This window comes from Scyliorhinus torazame, chromosome 1 (assembly GCF_047496885.1).
Source record: "Scyliorhinus torazame isolate Kashiwa2021f chromosome 1, sScyTor2.1, whole genome shotgun sequence".
NCBI classification, from domain to species: domain Eukaryota; kingdom Metazoa; phylum Chordata; class Chondrichthyes; order Carcharhiniformes; family Scyliorhinidae; genus Scyliorhinus; species Scyliorhinus torazame.
In genome coordinates this window covers 51,845,522-51,867,870 of record NC_092707.1, presented here as the reverse complement: position 1 = coordinate 51,867,870, position 22,349 = coordinate 51,845,522, and the positions used below count along the sequence as shown (strand labels likewise).

General features: G+C 50.9%; 1 protein-coding gene across 2 annotated transcripts in view; it reads left to right on the top strand.

Moving 5' to 3' along the window:
- Positions 1-22,349, top strand: part of rasal1a (RAS protein activator like 1a (GAP1 like)) — a 386,120-nt gene that overhangs the window by 228,065 nt on the left and 135,706 nt on the right. The window lies entirely within an intron of this gene.

The following is a 22,349-nucleotide window of genomic DNA, read 5'->3' as shown; positions in this document are numbered from 1 at the left end:
TGGTAGATTCTGACAGCGGGTGAGAAAAGCAGTGTTAAACCGGTGGCTAAAATGGCGGCTTTCTGCACCATATCATTGGGAACATATAAAATAAATGGCAAGGAGTGGGTCCAGCGACGTCATCAGCAACTTAAAGGGTGGGATCTTCCCACCTCCCCAGGCGTGTTTCATGGCGTTGGAGTTGGCCCGCCAGTAGCCGGTGGTGGCGTCTTCTGAACCTGCTGCTGTCAATGGGGCTTCCTGTTGCATGCAGCCCCCCCCTCCTCCCCCAAACCCTGCCCCTGCGCCGGGTGTTCCTCGTCAGCGAGAGCAGAGGTTCCCACCGACAGGGATGCTCAGAAAATTCCGGCCTTCGTTTCTTTAAAGATCGGGCCACCTTTTTAAAGGTCACCCCAAGATGCAAATGTTAACCAGGAAACCGCACGCACCCTCTCCCATCCCACACCACCCCTGCGCAGACATCCCCCCCCCCCCCCCCCCCCCCCCCGGTACAGCCCCCTGACAGTTCCCAGGAATGACCCCCTCCTCTCTGAGCGGTACACTCACTGAGCTCCGCTGGGCGAGCTGCCCGAGTGGTTAAGTGATTTGGGACCGAAGATCAGCCATGATCTTACTGAGCTTCTAGGCAGCCCGGGGAGCCCCGTGGCCTTCTCCCGCTGCTATTTATTCTGTTGTTCTGTTCTCCACTCATCTTGTTGTTTGTATTTTCCCAGTAATAAATTATCAAGTGTTATGTCTTATGCATTTCATGATATTAGATTCTTGGCACATGTATGGAACTATTTAATTAGTTTTGGCGAGGATGAAAATCAACCATCGTCAGCCAGTGCGGGGTGGGTTTGATACTATTTACTGGACCGTTTGCCGAATTATTTGTGTGACATGTTCTTGTAAATAACGACCTCATTCAAGAAAGCTTTTTGGCCTGCCTGCCCAATTCCTGTTGCCGTGGATTTATTTTGATTGATTCCAGTAACATGACCAAAATCTCTGATGATTTGTTGCCATTAATTTCCTAATGGCGTCCTTGGCTGTAGATCCTGTGTGGTTTATTTGTGTTGGCTGTTCACAGCAGTGAAGCAAGTGCTTTTAAGGAAGCCCAGTTTCATTATCAGAGCAAGATAAAAGCCCCAACAATGTCATCGCTCTCTTGGTGCAAAGACGTCATTTGCAAATGAGGACATTTTCAGGATACATTTTCAGATTTTAATTATAACATCATATGTTATCACTCTGATAAAATCTCGTGATGGTTTACTGTTATATATTTTGAACAAAAGCAGCGTTTAGCATTAAACTTTTCCCCCATCATTTTGTAATGCACCAACAACGCGGCACAGTAGCACAGTGGTTAGCATTGTTGCTTCACAGCGCCAGGGTCCCAGGTTTGATTCTCGGCTTGGGTCACTGTCTGTGTGGAGTCTGCACGTTCCCCCCGTGTGTGCGTGGGTTTCCTCCGGGTGCTCCGGTTTCCTCCCACAGTTCAAAGACGTGCAGGTTAGGTGGATTGACCATGATAAATTGCCCGTAGTGTCCAAAAGTTAGGTGGGGTTACTGGGTTACAGAGCGAGGGTGGAGGTGTGGGCTTAAGTAGGGTGCCTTTCCAAGGGCCGATGTAAACTGGATGGGACGAATGTCCTCCTTCTGCACTGTAAATTCTATGATCTGTGATAAGATTCAATATGAATAATGTTCCGCACAGTAGTGTGAAGGATCAATGAAAGCCAGCATATCTCAACAAGTTGTGTCACTGTTGCAATTATTTTCATCGGATGGGTGGATACAGCAAGAAATGTGTGGCACTGGGTGAAGTGTGTGGTACTGGGTGAAGTGTGTGGTACTGGGTGAAGTGTGTGACGCTGGGTGAAGTGTGTGGCACTGGGTGAAGTGTGTGACGCTGGGTGAAGTGTGTGGTACTGGGTGAAGTGTGTGGCACTGGGTGAAGTGTGTGGCACTGGGTGAAGTGTGTGGCACTGGGTGAAGTGTGTGGTACTGGGTGAAGTGTGTGGCACTGGGTGAAGTGTGTGGCACTGGGTGAAGTGTGTGGCACTGGGTGAAGTGTGTGGTACTGGGTGAAGTGTGTGACACTGGGTGAAGTGTGTGGTACTGGGTGAAGTGTGTGGCACTGGGTGAAGTGTGTGGCACTGGGTGAAGTGTGTGACGCTGGGTGAAGTGTGTGGCACTGGGTGAAGAGTGTGGCACTGGGTGAAGTGTGTGATGCTGGGTGAAGTGTGTGGTGCTGGGTGAAGTGTGTGGCACTGGGTGAAGTGTGTGGTACTGGGTGAAGTGTGTGACACTGCGTGAAGTGTGTGACACTGGGTGAAGTGTGTGGCACTGGGTGAAGTGTGTGGCACTGGGTGAAGTGTGTGGTACTGGGTGAAGTGTGTGGCACTGGGTGAAGTGTGTGGCACTGGGTGAAGTGTGTGGCACTGGGTGAAGTGTGTGGTTTTGGGTGAAGTGTGTGACACTCGGTGAAGTGTGTGGTACTGGGTGAAGTGTGTGGCACTGGGTGAAGTGTGTGGCACTGGGTGAAGTGTGTGACGCTGGGTGAAGTGTGTGGCACTGGGTGAAGAGTGTGGCACTGGGTGAAGTGTGTGATGCTGGGTGAAGTGTGTGGTGCTGGGTGAAATGTGTGATACTGGGTGAAGTGTGTGGCACTGGGTGAAGTGTGTGGCACTGGGTGAAGTGTGTGACGCTGGGTGAAGTGTGTGACGCTGGGTGAAGTGTGTGACGCTGGGTGAAGTGTGTGACACTGGGTGAAGTGTGGTACTGGGTGAAGTGTGTGGCACTGGGTGAAGTGTGTGACGCTGGGTGAAGTGTGTGGTGCTGGGTGAAGTGTGTGGCACCGGGTGAAGTGTGTGACACTGGGTGAAGTGTGTGGTACTGGGTGAAGTGTGTGGCACTGGGTGAAGTGTGTGGTACTGGGTGAAGTGTGTGGCACTGGGTGAAGTGTGGCACTGGGTGAAGTGTGTGGCACTGGGTGAAGTGTGGTACTGGGTGAAATGTGTGACGCTGGGTGAAGTGTGTGGCACTGGGTGAAGTGTGTGGCACTGGGTGAAGTGTGTGACACTGGGTGACATGTGTGGCACTGGGTGACGTGTGTGGCACTGGGTGACGTGTGTGGCACTGGGTTAAGTGTGTGGCACTGGGTGAATATGACGCTGGGTGAAGTGTGTGGCACTGGTTGAAGTGTGTGGCACTGGGTGAAGTGTGTGGCACTGGGTGAAGTGTGTGGCACTGGTTGAAGTGTGTGGCACTGGGTGAAGTGTGTTGCACTGGGTGAAGTGTGTGGCACTGGTTGAAGTGTATGGCACTGGGTGAAATACATTGGTGCTGAATCAGAATCGGTGTAGGACAGGGTGAACCTGTTTGAATGCTGCTGGGGGGGCACCCATCAGAATGGGTGGAGTTTACATAGGCGCTTTGAAAGGGGAGTGAATGCAGGACAGAAGCAGTAGCACAGGACGTTGTGTTGGCTGCTGCATCATGGGCCGCCGCGCCTGGGACAATCTAATTGCTTCCAGATTCACCGACTAGGGGGCCTGGTCATCGGTAGCCCTAGTATCCATCCTGTCCCCCAACATTCCCCCCCTACAAACACCCCCTTCCTTGTCCACCTTCCCTGCAGGCCCCCCCCCCCCCCACCCTCCAATCTGCACCCCCCCCCACGCTTCCTACCTGATTCACTACATGGTGGTAGCCCTGGGTTGGCAGGATCTGCGGGTCTGGTCCATGGGATGGAGGATGATGATAACTGACCCTGTGAAGAGCTCTAGTGCTCCGCATCGTTGGACGGAGTCTGACGCCTGCCCTTGACAGCACTTTCCACCATCCACCCGGGTGATCCCTGCATGTGAGCTGGCCATTCAACCGCATGGTCCCATTCCCCTTTGGGGGGGGGGGGGGGGCGTTCAGGGCAGTGTGCAGTGGCTGCCCTATGAGTCCTGGCCCGTGCCCTCACATCCTGCAGACAGAGCACCAAAGCAGGTTAGAACATTAGTGTACAGAGGTGTTTATTGTCATGTATACATGTGCCAAAGTCCCGAACACTATCCTAACCGTATTCTGACCTAATGGGCCCGAACGCTCTGTTGAGGTAGTTCCCCAGGTGGTACATCAGGAGTGGAGGCGGCCTGCTGCGAATCCCGCCCTGTGACCTGCGTTCCCTTTGGCAGCTGTCGTCTGGAGTGACCCGGCCTGGGGAGGCCCAGCAGTCATTCAGGTGTCCCAGGTGCCGTGGTGTCACCCTGTTCTTCCCGCTGCCCATTGGATGCGCCAGGGACAGGGGTGCTACACGTCCCATAGGGGCATCGCAATTCATCGGGGGGTTACTCGCTTCCGCGATGGCGACTTCCGCCTGGGCGACTGCACGCTCTCCGGCCCACTGACCAGGTCCCATGCCCTCCGCCCAGCGGCGGTGAGGGGCTGCAGGTCCGGTGGACCCCCTCCGGTCTGCACTCTCTCTCTGCGGTTTTAGGCCGCATTCTCCTGGGGGACAGATAATGCACAATGTGAAATGCTCAGACGAGGCCAGAACAGGGGGTCTGCGGCTGGTGGCTTGTGTATGCAGGGCACCCGGCCATGGCAGGCGGTATGGCTGTGATGCAGGGTGGCATGTGGGTAACATGCTGGGAGGTGGGGTTCGATCGCCCTCTGGGCGGTGGGGGATGGTGCTATGTGTGTGTGGGATAGGGGTTTGTTCCAGGGGCACAGTGATGGTGGCCCACACTGGCTGACCTGAGGGGTTGGTCCCTTGCGTCCATCGCTGCCTACTACTCCGCCTTGTGGGGTTCACATGGAGGGGGGTTGGGTACTATGAGTGTGGTGGGATATGGGACGGTGGTGGTGCCGGGGGCACTGGGCTGGTTACTCACCCTAGCCGCCCTGAAGAGGTCGTGCAGCCTCTTGCGACTCTGCTGGCCGGTCCTGGCGGTGGGGCCCATGGCGCTCATGGCCTCTCCCACCTGCGCCCAGGCCCGGTTATCGTCTATGGGAGGCAGCCGCCTTCCCGCCCAGGGGAACAAGGTGCCCTGCCATCCCTCCACGGCAACCAGCAGGGTATCAAGCTCCGCGTCGGAAATGGGGTGCCGCTGATCTGGGTGCCATCTTGTTGGATAGAATGAGTGTGTGTGGGGAGTGGAGTGGATATACAGCTCCAGCTTGTCAGGTTCTCGAGTGCCGGTCCCGACTCTGGCGAATCAGACGGCGTCATACATTGTAATTGCACTCGGTCCACATGAGGAGGCTGCTGGCCCATTAATGGGTCCTGAATTGTTCGAGGACTGGCCCCGCTTTTATCGACTTGGAACACTCACGATTCAGGTCTGGCATCAGCCTTAGTCTCTGAAACAGAGAATTTTGGCTCATGTGTTTTGCATATACTCAGTCAACCCTCTTCTCAACCTCAATTTTTCACCCGACAAAGGCATGTTTTACTCAGCAGCACCTTGTAACTGGGCACAAGGGATCGACCAGGCAATACAGGCTGTGTTGCAATGATGCACTGGAGATTAATATATGCCCACTCCTTGTGTTGGATGCCAATGACACCTCACAATGGTGAGCAGCCACACCCATGCCGGCAGCTCACCTTCCTACTTGGCGCGTAAGTCGATCACTGTTTTTGGAGTGAATTTTCAAGGTAACAATGGTCGATTTATCCGCCAACATCAACAGTATCTCTTTACCTGGCTATTCATCATATCTCTGCCATTCACCAGGATCTGAGCTTCTATTGTGCATTCTGCTTTTTCATTTAGCTTTGTGTTGACTCTGACTTCTTCAGTCATCCATGGCTTTTGTTTTGGCAAGTCGAGTTCTTCCGCCTCAGGAGGTATTAACAGGTTCTGTGGCATGTCCATTCTGTGGATTACTTTTTGAACACCTCCTGCTGATTTTTTGTCTTTCTACTCATTGCCAGATTTGCCCTGATTACTGTGGACAGTCTCTGTCTATCACACATTCTACTTATGCCAGGAGGATGGTTGAGTTTCCATTACTGATCTGTACAAAAGGAAAGTTGTGCCTGTGACTTTCAAACAAGTGTGTGTGCAGCATTTTGCTTCATCTCTACAATGGTGTTTCTGCTGCTGTTGGGGCCTCTAAAATCCACCTCAAACTTCTTGGTTTCTCTCAGCCGGGTATCTGACTTGCTTGGAAACAAATCGTCAACTTACCATTTGCCTGGAAAAAGTACCATGTCCGTTCAGTATACTGGGCATATATTCATCTCCAGTGCATCTTTACAACGCGGCCGGTATTGCCTGGTTGATCCTTTGTGCCCAGCTACGGTAGGGCTTACAGGACGCTCGCCACCGGAACAATGTTGTGGTCAGACCTGCTGGCCAAGAGCCACCACAGCCAGTCGAGACATCTTCCCTGAGGATAAGAAAGAGGACTCACAGCAGTGCTGCACTTGCGGATACAGGAACCGTGGCGGTCGAGACCGCCAGAATCGGCAGTGAGCACGACGCCCTGGCTGAGGAAAACAGTCACCCCAAGCCAGGGCTTTACATATTGCCCAGTCCGAGGAAGACAATCGCATGCTGCTAAATTGCATCACGGCATCCAAAGTAGCCCCAATAAAAATAACACTCCAGTAAGTGGTCACCCCTTGGATATGGAAATCGATACGGGGATTGCTGTCTCAGTCATCGAACAACAAATATTCCGAAAACTCCGTTTGGGGATCCAGCATCTGGGGTTAAAGGATACTAAGGCCTGGGTAGCAATGTATGCCGGGGAGCCATTGACAATTATTCGGACTATGGTGACCCTGGTTACCCATGGACAGCAATAAGTCGGGCTACCACTGGCAGTGGGGCAAGGACCCGGACCCAGCCTCCTAGGCCGTGACTGGTTACAAAGACTTTGCCTGAATTGGCAACAAATCTTCTGAATGGGTACAGGCGGATTGTATCAGGGCCGAGGAAAATACATAGAAGTCTTCCAGGAAGGCCAGGGGAAGATAAATGTGTCCACAGCTAAAATTTACGTTGATCGAAAAGCCCAACCCAAATACTTTAGGGCCTGTCCGGTCCCATATGCCCTGCTTACCAAGGTGAATGAAAATTCCATCAACTCCCAGCTTGCAAAGTACTGACCATTATCTGACGTAACAGTTTGCGGAATACCGTCTCCCAAAAATTTCCTTACACGCTTTGATCCCTGCTGTCGAGGTGAGATCAGATAGTCTCATCACTTCCGGAAAGTTGGAATAATAATCAATGATAAGAACATAGGGCGGGATTCTTCCTTTTGGGGATAAGTCCCCACGCCCACCGGAAAACGGCGAGAATCACTCCGGACTTTTTCCTCGAATGTCCGGGGTGATTCCCCGTTCTTTAGGGGGCTAGCAGGGCCCCGCCGTGTGTCCCGCAGCTCTGGCTGCCGTCGGGGCCCTGCTGTCCAGACTGTACTGTGCAGTCAGTAGAGTCAGATGATCACTAGATGGCAACACGAACAGGAACTATATAAGGAGTCTTTCTTAGTGTTAGCGTGTGTGTATTGCAGCTCGAGGATAGAAGTGACCAGCTCAGAGTGTAGTGTATTACATGAATTGTTAATTTAATCTAATCTTAGTTAATTCTATTACTAGTCAAAGTATTAAAGTAAAAGAACTCAAGTATATTATTTTGTTACTTAATAAATAATTTGTCATCAATTGGAAAACTTTGACTGTTTATCGTCAAGTCCAATACAACTCGGCAAGTCAAATGAGTAATGTATATATTACATCTCTGTAATATAACAGCGATCATGGTGTGCCACCAATCACCTCAATGCTTAGAGGCTTGTGTATAGGCAGGTCCTGCAGATGAGAGGGGCAGTGTGCCAGGGAGGGTGCCAAAGGCCACCGTACATGTGCCCTTTGTTTGGGGTGAGCTCTGCCATTCCTCTGCTTCCACTGCAGTGGGGCTGCGCTTCTGATGGCTGCACTAAGAAGTGGCTGTACCTGGTAGGGTACTGATTGAGCTTGGCCACACCCATCCCATTGATGGGTCAGCTGGGGTCTGAGGGTTTCCAGAGGGGCGGCCTGGGTGAGCTCCCAAATGACCAGAGGCTCTGTGAACATTTACAGGACACAGTCGGCAGAGTGAGCATCGTGGGACCAGTAACTTGTACCAAATGGGTTCTTTTAAAACAAATACTGCAGCAATGGCAGTCTGGGCCAGGTACCCCGATCCCGAGGAGGGCACCCGAAATTCATAGACCTGTCACCAAGTCGTTCCCCGCTACTCCCCTGGGGCCAGGCAGCCACTCCCCAGCAAGTGCACAATTTTAAACATTTTTTCAAACTTTGTTTACCTTCTCTCTCCCCCTCAGCAGCCAGGGCTCCCAGTCCCCGTTTGTAAAGACCAGTAGTAAATCGTGCCCACTTGACTTCCACCTGCGGGGGGCGGCGCATTACGGTGGCCCAGAGCCTAGTGGGTCAACCCCGTTAATCACATTTAAATGCATGCAAATGCCAGTTTTGCAAACCCGCTGGTGTAGGGTGTAAACCTCGTTATTGCCACCAGTGAAGGACGCCATGGCACCCGAATGGCGCCGAGTGCGGAACTCAATTTTGGCCAGACGTTAATTCTCTGCCCGAGGGCGGTTCGCATTTGCGGCGTCGCGAGGTGGAGAATTTCGCCCGTGTTCATCCCAAGCAATGAATCCAATTTAACTGGAAATTCAGCACCGCGCTCACATTTTTGATGAAATACCATCAAACCAATCAGATTTAGCATGTTGCCTTGGAAACCACTCATGCCAAAGACCACGGGCATCTCTGGAGCCTGAAGATTAGTTGAAATTGTTTAAATCAATTCTCAAGCATTCTGCACACAGAGAGGAGAAGGCACAGATTGCTTGTAAAAAACCGACAGAGCATCAGATCTAGGCCTTTCATTCGGAGGCTTTGTGTGTGGGATGTGCGTCCCAGAGGAGCCACATAATCAGCCACACTTCAAGTATCTTCATGGACAGCATGTGTTGACTTTAAGATTATTGCACTCAATATATTTTATGGGTTTAGGCTGTATTCCATATAAAGCATAAAGGTTACTACAGCCTCAACCTATGATTGAATTGGGTGAAAAGTTATCACAACTCTTGGCAAAGTGCCAACTTTAACTTTGGTCAGGTGCTGTCTCACTCCCAAGTCGTTTGTTTCATTGACTAAAGAAGCAATTAAAGTGGCCCGTTTAGATTAAAACGTTGGGTGATCAGCCATGATCATAGTGAATGGCAAGCATGCTTGAAGGGCCGAATGGCCTCCTCCTGCTTCTATTTTCGATGTTTGACATGGGCCGTCTGAGATGGCATTTGTATTCGGGCCATTCTCAGCGGTACTGTCGGGGTGCAGCAGTGAACAACGTACAACTGTGACTTCACACAATGGAAGAGGATAAAAAGGTCTAAGGAGGTGTCATCCCCAAGAATTCTTTCAGGTGTTTGAGGTTGCAATGTGACGTGGCTTTGCAATTAAGTGGTCCTCTCACTCTCATCACAACACCAAGTTGCCTAAAGACAGAAGCTTGATTTTTAACTATTATTATTTAATTAGTAATTCCTCTTAATTTAGGAGGCAAAGTTACTTGCCTCATCTGTATATTAAAATTGATTAAAGTTGTCATTGGTGATATACAAATTTTAATGTTAATTGTGTTCAATTGTTCTTGTCGGATAGCCTGATTTATATTACAAGAAAACTTGTAGTTAAAGCTACAAACAATTCATTAACATTAACTGTGGGCCAAATATATACAAGTCACAGATGAATAACAGTATGATTAAGCATAAGCAACCTCTCTCCAGCTTCCTCCAGCCAGTCTGAGGGGTCATCTGACTCTAACATTCATTTATATACTAATGAGACTCCTAGTGGTCAGTCGGTGAATTACAACACAACCATGATATCACTACACAAACCCTTGTTAATTCTCAATGATTCCTGTGGCCTTGCATCACATTTTTTATAACTTGAGGGGAGTAATTTTTGGTCCTGTCGGAGCAGGGGTGGGGCTGGGGCCAGAAAATGCGGCAAGCCATTCAAACATCCATTGACTTTGGCGGGATTGCAAGAACCCGCCAGTGGGGGGGAGGGGGGCAGAGAATTACACCCTTGAGAGGGAGTCTGCTAACAGTTTCAGACTCCAACACTGGATGCTTTTGTAAACACATATAGCTCCGATTCTCCAGCATATTTGTTTCATCTGTAATAGGTAAGTAGCTTCATAGGACTATTTGGGCGAAATTCTCCGGAAACGGCGCGATGTCCGCCGACTGGCTCCCAAAACGGCGCAAATCAGATGGGCATCGCGCCGCCCCAAAGGTGCGGAATGCTCCGCATCTTTGGGAGCCGAGCCCCAACATTGAGGGGCTAGGTCGGCGGCGGACGAATTTCCGCCCCGCCAGCTGGCGGAAAAGGCCTTTGGTGCCCCGCCAGCTGGCGCGGAAATGACATCTCCGGGCGGCGCATGCGCGGGAGCGTCAGCGGCCGCGGACAGCATTCCCGCGCATGCGCAGTGGAGGGAGTCTCTTCTGCCTCCGCCATGGTGGAGACCGTGGCGAAGGCGGAAGGGAAAGAGTGCCCCCGCGGCACAGGCCCGCCCGTGGATTGGTGGGCTCCGATCGCGGGCCAGGTCACCGTGGGGGCACTCCCCCGGGGCCAGATCGCCCCGCGACCCCCCCAGGACCCCGGAGCCCGCCCGCGCCGCCTTGTCCCGCCGGTAAGGTAGGTGATTTAATTTACGCGGGCGGGACAGGCAGTTTAGCGGCGGGACTTCGGCCCATTTGGGCAGGAGAATCGAGCGGGGGGGCCCGCCAACCGGCGCGGCGCGATTCCCGCCCCCGCCAAATATCCGGTGCCGGAGACTTCGGCAACCGGCGGGAGCGGGATTCATGCCAGCTCCCGGCGATTCTCCGACCCGGCGGGAGGTCGGAGAATTTCGCCCCTGATTTTTAAATATTTTTCAGTGCACCTTCTTACATTTTAACTTTGGCCTTTTTCCTGTCTCCTTCATGTGCTCAATAAATACCTCAACAGAGATGAGGAGGAATTTCTTCAGCCAAGGGTGGGGAATCTGTGGAACTCTTTGCCATAGAAGGCTGAGGAGGCCAAGTCACTGAGTGTCTTTACGACAGAGATAGATAGGTTTGTGATTAATAAGGGGATCAGGGGTTATGAATAGAAGGCAGGAGAATGGGGATAAGAAAAATAGCCATGATTGACTGGCCTAATTCTGCTCCTATGTCTTGTGGTCTTAATTTCCATTCATTCTTTTTGTTCGGTGTCAACTTGACTCAGTGGTAGCATGCTGACCTCCGTATAAAAAGATCATCAGCGGAAGTCTTAAGCTTGACACAATTCACACCTCTTTAACCTGAGGTTACCCCATCTCTGGATCTGTAAAGATTTAATCACCTGCTAATGGTCGCATTCCAAGCATTGTCTGGCATCTTTGAATCTGGCTATATATGTGTTTCTGGAACAGACCTCTTCATTCACCTGAGGAAGGAGCAGCGCTCCGAAAGCTAGTGACATCGAAACAACCCATTGGACTTTAACCTGGTGTTGTAAGACTTTGTACTGTGCTCACCCCAGTCCAATGCCGGCATCTCCACATCATGACTACTATGCAAGGAAGAGAAGAAGGGTTCGCCAGTGTCCTAGCCAACCAACACCAGGAGAAACAGATTATGCACTGCTGCTCCACAGCATCAGAGACCCGAGTTCGATTCCGATCTTGGGCTAACTGTCTGTGTGGAGTTTGCATGTTTTCCCAGTGACTGCGTGGCTTTCCTCCGGATGCTCCGGTTTCCCCCCCACAGTCCAAAGATGTGCAGGTTAGGTGGATTGGCCACGCTAGATTGCGTTTTAGTGTCCAAAACGTTAGGTGGAGTTACGGGAATAGAGTGGAGGCTTGGGCCTAGATAGGTGCTCTTTCGGATGGTCGGTGCAGACTTGATGGGCCGAATGGCCTCTTTCTGTTCTGTAGAGATTCTATGATTATGATCGAGTAATTCAGACAGCTGGAGAGAAAGTGTGAGTGAGTATCAGGACTCTTGAGTGATGTGTTGGGTGTTCTGGATCACATACAGGTCACCAACACTTGAAATAGTGCAACACTATTTTATTGAATCATTAACTGTTTAAACATACTCAGACTGTGGGTTAATACGATACTAGCTTTAACTAAAGACCTTTGCCTTGTCCTAACCAGTCGATGCACTCAGCACATGGTGAATGTCTGTGTTGCAGGCTGTGAGCTCTGTGTTCCTACCTAGCTGCTACTCGAATGAGCGGGAACTCTGATGCCCCCTGTCTTTATAGTGCGTGTGCTCTCACTGGTGATTGGCTGCGGTGTTGTGTGTGTTGATTGGTTCTACTGTGTGTCCATCAGTGTGTGTCTGCACCATGATATACTGGTGTATATTATGACATCCCCCTATTATTAAAAAATGTACCTGCGTGGCAATAAATAGTGTATGGTGAATGTTCCTGACTATGTGTGTGTGAAATATTTAGAGGACTATACATAAAAACTAAGCTATTTACATGGGAAGGTGCCTGGTGCAGAAAAACAGTGTGTCACAAGAATAACGAGATGAACACTATGTACAAACCACTTGAACGATTAAACGGAAGAACAGAACAAATCAGAAAGTCCATAAATCCACAAAGTTCACAAATTAAGTCTCTGAGGTGGGCGATGAATTCTGGTTGACCGTCAGGGTGGCACACCACTCATCGTCTGGATCGATGTTGTATACCGACAGCGGCTGGTGCCTTTGCTTCGGGGACAGCCTGTTTTTCGTTATGACACCGACTCAAAAAGGCGCCTTCGGGTCCTCGGTGTCACTGCTCTGTGGGAGGTCCGCATCAGACTCGGTGACCATGGGTTGAATTGCCCGAACATTCCTGCGAGGCTGGCTGAAGCGATATGAATTGGCAGGCTGAGCTGCTCGACAGAAGGCAGCATAGCAGCCAAGTCTTCCACATCGTAGGCATTGTCGAGATTTTGCGGGGCATTGCTGCTTTAAGTGGGCGGAGCCACAGTTGCCGCACATCGTGACGTCAGCACGTTCGTTGCGCCACCGCGCATGCGCGGTGCGGTCGTGCGTGGTGCGCGCCTGCGCATTACGTTCCTCCACGTCGCCGTCCCCTCGTTTGGTGCGTACAAGCGCGGGAGTCCGCGAAAAGCGTGCGAAATGGCCGCCCTCATCCAGACTGAGGCCCTGGAGGTGCTCAATCCCTTGGACCCGTTCCGCCTCGTGGGGACCTTGCTGCACTGTTTCAGCCGCTTGTATATGGGAATACCGACTCGTGGCGTTTTCATGTAAGACACAGGTCTCGATGGCGGTCGCTAGGGTGAGTTGTTTTACTTTGAGGAGCTGCTGGTATAGGGGGTCCGACTGAACACCGAAAACGATCTGGTCGCGTATCATGGAGTCGGAGGTGGGCCCGTAGCTGCAAGATTGCGCAAGGATGCGGAGGTGCATGAGAAAGGATTGAAAAGGTTCATCCTTACCCTGCAAACGCTGCTGGAACACGTAGCGTTCAAAACTTTCATTCACCTCTACGCTGCAGTGAGCGTCAAACTTAAGGAGAACCGTCTTGAACTTCGTCCTATCTTCGTCATCTGCAAAGGTGAGAGAGTTGAAAATGTGGATGGCATGGTCCCGGCCGTGGAGAGGAAAAGAGCGATCTTTCCGGTGTCCGAGGCGCCCTCCCTGTCCGTGGCTTCGAGGAAGAGCTGGAAGCGCTGTTTGAAAATCTTCCGGTTGGCCCCGAGGTTGTCGGCGATGTGGAGCGGCGGAGGCGGGCTGATGTTGTCCATGTTGCAGGATGATGGAATGCTGGCGGAAGGCAGATCACTTGCAGGTAGGTCTAAGAAGTGCTAATATCCAATCACACCTGGTATCATGATGTGTTGGGTGTTCTGGATCACATACAGGTCACCAACGCTTGAAATAGTGCAACACTATTTTATTGAATCATTAACTGTTTAAACATACTCAGACTGTGGGTTAATACGATACTAGCTTTAACTAAAGACCTTTGCCTTGTCCTAACCAGTTGATGCGCTCAGCACATGGTGAATGTCTGTGTTGCAGGCTGTGAGCTCTGTCCTCCTAGCTAGCTGCTACTCGAATGAGCGGGAACTCTTATGCCCCCTGTCCTTATAGTGCGTGTGCTCTCACTGGTGATTGGCTGCGGTGTTGTGTGTGTTGATTGTTCCCACTGTGTGTCCATCAGTGTCTGTCTGCACCATGATATACTGGTGTATATTATGACATTGAGGGAAAGAATCTTTAGGTACTGATTGAGTGGGAGACATTCAGATGGATGACGAGTGAAACATTCAGACCCAAGGCGAGAGGGACGTAGAAATAAAATCATACACACAGGGGAGGAGGAGGAAGTGGCAATAATATATAGAGTGAATTTCAGCATGGAAATAGAGAGAGGAAAAGCAGATACACAAAGGATGGAGTGAGAGTAAAGAGCACCTTCAAGGTTAGAGAGAAAAGCACCTCAACACACACAGGCAGAGAGAAAAACAAGAGAAGCAGAGTGTGGTGATTACCCCTTTGAGGGCTACACAGCAGAGTAAGTGTCACCTAGTCTGGTTGACCAATCGGGACTCAGAGTGGGGAATCACTCCAGGGGAAGGAGTTTCTCCTAGGCAGAGGTATTCTAGAATTAGCTGCAAACGTGCTGCCACTCTACATGTCTTGTTAATAAATCCTTTGTTATTCGCGAATGAAGTCTTTGAAAGTGCAGCAGTGCACAGAGGCACAAGCAAGTACAGGGAGTGAGTTTGGTTATTTATAGGCGTGGATGAATTTATGTGAATGCCCGGGGGGTTGAGGATAAACGAATGACGAAAATGAAATTGCAACTCCTTCAAGATTTTTCTGCACCAGAATTGGATGTGCTCTTCCTTATAGAAGAAATAGGATAAGTGTGTCTGGGGCTGATGTATGAAAAACGGTTACTAAAGGTTGCTTTAGGTCTAGTGCCAATTGGGTCCTGGGAAAGCATTGCCAGAATAGCCTCCTGATTGATGGCATTGCAGCGATATAAAAGCACGAGGCATAACCCATAACAGGGGGAACTCTCCATTGATTTATCGATCAATTGTGGGAGCTTTGACAGTCAGAGCAAAGCAAGGGTCACACACCACACGTGACTGGTTGATACATTGCCTGTTGCAGAACGTAGCCATAGCCACATGATTTTTAACACTGCAAGTGTAATATGTGGTCACTAGTTGGCAGCAGAAACGCCTGCCGAAGGGCCTCCCCATTCTTTTGCTTTTGAACCTAGCTTGTTTAAAATAGCCTGTGAAGCAAATGCTTAGAATTCATCACTGTCAAAATAGATGGGATGTCACAAACTGGCCTGCAACCGTTCTCTGCCAAATCTGAAGCTGATTTTTAAACAAAACCTCTGCATCCTATCGTCTAGGAATTGCACCGTAAGCTCAATACAATTGCAATGTGTTCTTTATTAGCGATCCTGACAACCATGAAGTCCATTACCCCTGTCCATTGTCTTTCTCTTCCTGTGCCATGGGATGTCTTTAACAAAGAAGGATTTGCCTTCATCCAGCACCTTTCACAACCTCAGGACATCCCAAAGTGTTTGACAACCAATGAATTGCAGTCACTGTTGTAAGAAACCCAGCAGTCAATTTATGCGCAGCAAGCTCTCACAAAAATAATGACCAGGTAATCCTCATTTGGGCAGCACATTGAGGATAATTCCTCCCAACCTCCCTGCCAACATCTCCCACCGTGCCTTTATTTTTGAGGGAATGATAAGCCAGCAGAGTGCAGCAAGGCCTGGGAAGTAGCAAACCTTGGTTTTGAAAAACATTTTCACAACGCTCCACTTAATGAGTCATTTTTTAAGATGCTAACTATTTTGTCTTTGGACAGTACGAGGGGCTGCTTTAAGAGCTAAATGTTAGGTATAATTGGAGGGAGCTTGTCAAGCTCCTGTCCGTTTGTTGTTTGTCCAATGAGCGAATCTATTGAATAAATCCCCGGGACCTGATGAAATGTATCCCAGGATATTGAGGGAGGCTAGGGAGGAAATTGCGGGTCCCCTAACAGAGATATTTGAATCATCGGCAGCCACAGGTGAGGTGCCCGAAGACTGGAGAGTGGCGAATGTTGTGCCCTTGTTTAAGAAGGGCAGCAGGGAAAAGCCTGGGAACTACAGACCGGTGAGCCTAACGTCTGTAGTAGGTAAGTTGCTAGAAGGTATTCTGAGAGACAGGATCTACAAGCATTTAGAGAGGCAAGGACTGATTCGGGGCAGTCAGCATGGCTTTGTGCGTGGAAAATCATGTCTCACAAATTTGATTGAGTTTTTTGAGGGGGTGACCAAGAAGGTAGATGAGGGCAGTGCAGTAGACGTTGTCTACATGGACTTTAGCAAAGCCTTTGACAAGGTACCGCATGGTAGGTTGTTGCAGAAGGTTAAGGCTCACGGGATCCAGGGTGAGTTTGCCAATTGGATTCAAAATTGGCTGGACGATAGAAGGCAGAGGGTGGTTGTAGAGGGTTGTTTTTCAAACTGGAGGCCTGTGACCAGTGGTGTGCCTCAGGGATCGGTGCTGGGTCCACTGTTATTTGTGATTTATATTAATGATTTGGATGAGAATTTAAGAGGCATGGTTAGTAAGTTTGCAGATGACACCAAGATTGGTGGCACAGTGGATAGTGAAGAAGGTTATCTAGGATTGCAACGGGATCTTGATCAATTAGGCCAGTGGGCCGACGAATGGCAGATGGAGTTTAATTTAGATAAATGTGAGGTGATGCATTTTGGCAGATCGAATCAGGCCAGGACCTACTCAGTTAATGGTATGGCGTTGGGGAGAGTTATAGAACAAAGAGATCTAGGAGTACAGGTTCATAGCTCCTTGAAGGTGGAGTCGCAGGTGGACAGGGTGGTGAAGAAGGCATTCGGCATGCTTGGTTTCATTGGTCAGAACATTGAATACAGGAGTTGGGAAGTCTTGTTGAAGTTGTACAAGACATTGGTACGGCCACACTTGGAATACTGTGTGCAGTTCTGGTCACCCTATTATAGAAAGGATATTATTAAACTGGAAAGAGTGCAGAAAAGATTTACTAGCATGTTGCCGGGACTTGATGGTTTGAGTTATAAGGAGAGGCTGGATAGACTGGGACTTTTTTCCCTGGAGCGTAGGAGGCTTAGGGGTGATCTTATAGAGGTCTATAAAATAATGAGGGGCATAGATAAGGTAGATAGTCAACATCTTTTCCCAAAGGTAGGGGAGTCTAAAACTAGAGGGCATAGGTTTAAGGTGAGAGGGGAGAGATTCAGAAGGGCCCAGAGGGGCAATTTCTTCACTCAGAGGGTAGTGAGTGTCTGGAATGGGCTGCCAGAGGTAGTAGTAGAGGCGGGTACAATTGTGTCTTTTAAAAAGCATTTAGATAGTTACATGGGTAAGATGGGTATAGAGGGTTATCGGCCAAGTGCGGGCAACTGGGACTAGCTTAATGGTAAAAACTGGGCGGCATGGACTGGTTGGGCCGAAGGGCCTGTTTTCATGCTGTAAACTTCTATGATTCTATGATAAGAATGAACAAATTCAGAGGTGTTGAGAAATATTTTATCCAGTGGGACCTGTTGCATTTTCTGGTCCTACTGTAAGTTTTAGTACTTTTTCTTTTAAAAAGAAGGAAGCTCAGCATCTAATGCTTGGTCTTGCAAGGATAACAGTCTGGTGACAACTTTGGCAGTAAGAGTTATTTGGCCGGTTGAAGCAGTTGAACAGTGAAGTGATGAAGGCTGTTTTAATATTGCACTAAGATCTGTCCTGGTGGTACTGGTCTGTAAGTCTTGCACAGCAGATTGCATTTTATCAATAAGCAAAAGTAAGGTTGCCATAGTCCCAGATGACCATAGGCTGCTTTCCACTTTGAGGGGGGAGGGTTGACCGATGGTGATTTAACTGGAGGATCACACCTCAGGCGAGGGGCAAGGTTGAGGAGGCGGAGGAACCTTCATGAGTAACCTGAGCCGGCTACGAGGATTGAAACCACGCTGTCGGCCTCGCTCTGCATCGCGAAGCGGACGTCCATGCAACTGAGTTCATCAGTAGATCTTCCCGGATCTGTTTATCTGCACTGGATTTACTTGGGAAACGGTCTGAGCGAATGCTGACAAATTGTCTTGCAGCTGACAAGCCACGGACATCAGGATTCAGCTACATCAGCGCAAGGAGAAAGCATTTTTTAAAAAACCGTAAGGGTCCAGATTTTGCTGTGGCAGTGACAGCGAATACATCAGTTCTCACCATTATTGAGCCACTTTGGGAAATCGTACATGATCAGATAAAGGCAGCAATCCAGATGTTGCTATCGTTGTGTCTCGACTTCTCCACTGGGTGCACTGGAAAGGTTCCCGTAGACCAGGCATTGTCAAACTCGGGGGCGCGACCCGCGGGTGGGTCGCGGGCGGGTGTCGGGAGGGTCGCGGAGCAGCACTCCCTATCGCGCAAATCTGCACGCAACAGCCGCAGTAGCCGGCTGTTAATAACGGCGGCTGCAAGCGGCCTTCAAAATGGCCACGAGCATGTTAATAAAAATGCGGCCGCACTGCGCATGCGTGCCAGATCGACCGATGAGCGGGCACGCATGCGCAGTACGGCTGCTTTTTTTTTCCAACGGTCGCAGCTTTTTGTTTTACAAGTTCGGGGGGGGGGGGGTTTATTCATTTTATTCATTTAATTTTTTTTTTCATTTTGTTATTCATTTTTTTTTACAAGTTCGGGGGGGATTTATTTGATAAAATTTTACAGGAAAAATGTGCAGAACTTTGGACTCCATACTTTCTGACACCGGAAGGCTTCACCTTCATCCAACAGGTTCCATTGGAGGAGCGTGTACGAGGGCCAAAGGGACCCAAAACCATTTCCTCCATTTTTGTCAGCAGCAAACAAGGTAAGAGAAAATGGTGGGTCGCGTAGTTCGGCCGGCGTGGGTCGCGAAGGTCGGCCGGCGTGGGTCGTGAAGGTCGGCCGGGTTGGGTCCCGAAGGTTGGCCGGGTGGTAAAATGTGTCCCCGGAAAAAAGGTTTGAAGAACACTGCCGTAGACTGCTGTCTTCAACTGCAATCAGGAATTGGAGAGGACCTTCACTCTAGTTTCGCTGTAAGAACCATGAAATAAATTGCACCTTGCTGTTGCTTATTCTTAATGGTGTATAACTTTTTAATCACCGCTAAACTTACTCACTGGTCCTGAAAAGTTAACTTCAAGTTTGCGGAATATCATGTTTCTCTGCAATGATTGCTAATTCCACAGTTTTTCAAAGTCTTTGGGCGGAATTCTCAGAGCCTCTGTGCCAGAACTGCGATTGGCGCGGGGGCGGAGAATGGGCGTTGATGCCGAAATCCGGCACAAAGCCACTGCCACGATTCTCCGGTCCCTGGAAAATCACCGCGAATCGCGTGCGCGGACTACGCGGGTAGGGGGCCATTGACAGAGCCCCCCCCCACGATTCTCCGATGAGAACTGGCCGAGTTCCCAACAGCGTGGTTCCATCTGCGTTTTGCCTGTCAGGAACGGGCAGTGGTGGCTGCGGAGTCAGTATACGGCCGCCCTGGTGGGGGGGCGGGGGGGTTCATTCACCGGGGGGGGGGGTCCTCAGGGGCAGCCAGGCTAGCGATCGGGGGCCACCGATCTGCGGGCGCGCACCGTCGCAGACTGCCACCGTGCGCATGTGCGGACTCCCAACCGGAAGTGCAGGCAAGTCCAGAGTGAAACGCCCGCGTTTTGACTTTTAAGTGGGGACATAGCCCGATTATTGGAGAATCCTGCTCTTTATTTCAGCTTCTCTCCTATTTCTGATAATTTAAATTCAAAAGTGAAGGATTTTAGATGCTTTGCTGGTTGAGATCATTTCAAACCGATTGGCTGCTTATCTGCTCACTGACATCATTGCGGCTGTCTGCTAAGAGATCCCCTTGACCTGCGCCAGATTTAAACTGCCTGAGTCAAAGGGAAAATCCTGCCGCACAGATTGCTAAATCTTCATGGGGAGTTTTTGATGCACGATCAATTACAATCAAAGACGAGGTTGTAACATAACTGAAGGCTTTAATCGACTAGAACTGTTCCCCAGCAGCTTCGGTACAGAAAATGAGGGCTGCTGGGACGGCACCGGTTCTTATACCCCACCTGTCAAGGCGGAGCTACATACCAACAGCCAATGGTAAACTCCTCGGTTTAACCAATGGTCTTCAGCCTCTTGGGTACTTTAATACCTGATAATACCACAGCTTTCTTCACGATCAGCAACTTCACTGCTGGGTGGGAAATTCAGGCCAAAAACCTTTAGGGCCAGGGGAAGGCCATTAATACTAATAAGTCCATTCCTTACCAAGCATGCTAAGGACACGATTTAACCAAAAGGTTTCTAAGTGTGGTAGCAGGTGGGGACTGCCCTGAGCTTCCCGACGCTCGGTCAGGCGAGGCCTTCACTGCTATGAAACAATAATTGGTCCACTTAACGAGGCCCCATGGCTTCATGCTGCAAATGATGGTCCTGTCGGCTGATTCGCCCGGTCCTAGCTCACCTGCCCCCTGCGAACAAGGGAGTGCAGCACTTAAACGGCTCCTGCACAATCAATCCCACTCAGCTCACAGCCAAGCCGCCGAGAAGACCAGCCCCACGATTCGGGGATGGCGACGTGGGCAGGTTACTGGACGCGCTTGAGGCGATGCCCTGTTCCCCTGAGGGTCTTGGAGGGTCAGCCACAGGGTAGCCAGTCCGCCTGGGAGAAGTGGCAGCTGCCATCAGCTTGAGGAGCTTGACCAGGAGGACCCGCACTCAATTCTGGCACAAGATCACCGACCACCACCGGGCCGCGGCGGTGAGTTCGCACCGGACGTCCGTACTCCACCCCACTCCCACCACGAGTATGCTCCTAGCACCGCCCCCGCCCAGTACTGGCCCATGACCCGGCCCACCCAAGTCCAGCAGTGCCACCGATGCTGCCCCCTTCCACCATACTACTCATTCCCCACCTGCAAGCCCCACCCCAACTCAAGCTTCAACCCCCGGGCCCCGGACCCGACCACCCCCAACCCCGCACTGAAACATATGTGTAGCTAACAATGCCCCCTCTGTGTACCCGCAGGAGAAGTTAACCCACAACTGACAGGAGAGGGCCCAGACGGGCAAGGGGTGCCAGACATCAGAGTCCTTATCCCCTACTGGAGATCATGGAGATGGCCAAGGACAGATCTGTCACCATCTGAGGACAGTGTACGGCGCAGAGGTGAGGGTCTACCGGCCCCCACCCAGATACCTGTCACATACAGACTGTCCCATCCCTCCCACTGACCACCCGTCCATTCTCCCACAGGATCTCCAGCCAACGGCGCGGGCCCATCCGAGGTGTTCTCCCAGCCTCTCAATAGAAGACCTCAGAGGAGAGCTCCGCTGATGCCACCGTTGATGCGTCACAGCTCTCATCCCCACCTTCCACCAGCTCAGAGATACACACCTCAGTGGGCAATGATAGTGGACAGGCTTCTGGAGCACATTCTGCTGAGCACCAGACAGTTGCTGATGCGCATTAGGTGGAGGCAGGATTGCCCAGGCGAAACAGCAGTCGGAGGTCCGCTGGACCCCAGGGCCCAGCTGGGTCCCAGTCAGCTGCTGAGCCTCGGGGTCACCCGCAGCTGATGCAGATGCTAGATTCAGAGGGGGGTGCCAGCGGCCCTCCACCCCGTCCATAGCCGACTGGAGGAGTCCCAGAGGTTACGGATGCAGGAGATGGCACTGGCAAGGCGTGGCACCGAGGCCAACAAGGCTAAGGTGGCGACCACAGTGGAGAGCCTGGTGCACAACGTTGGCAGCATGAGTGGAAGTATCCACGTCATGGCTCAGTTAGTGACGGCCATGGCTGAGCACCTCGACAACGTGTCTCAGTTACAGGGGGACGTGACCCAGTACCAGGTGAAACTTGATGAGGCACTGCCATGTCCCAGTCTCAGGTGGGCACTGCCGAGGCCCTCCAGAGCCTCGCTGGTCACAAGGAGAGGTCTCCTAGTCTCAGGTGGGTATTGCAGAGGAGCTGCGGGACATGTCCCGGTCTCAGGTGGGTATAGCCAAGGTGCTGCAGAGCATGTCCCGATCGCTGGGGGACGTGTCCCAATCACAAGTGGGCATTACCAGGGTGCTCCAGAGCATGTCCCAGTCACTGAGGAGCATCGTCAAAGGGCAGCATGGTAGCATAGTGGTTAGCACAGTTGCCTCACAGCTCCAGGGTCCCAGGTTCGATTCCCAGCTTGGATCACTGTCTGTGCG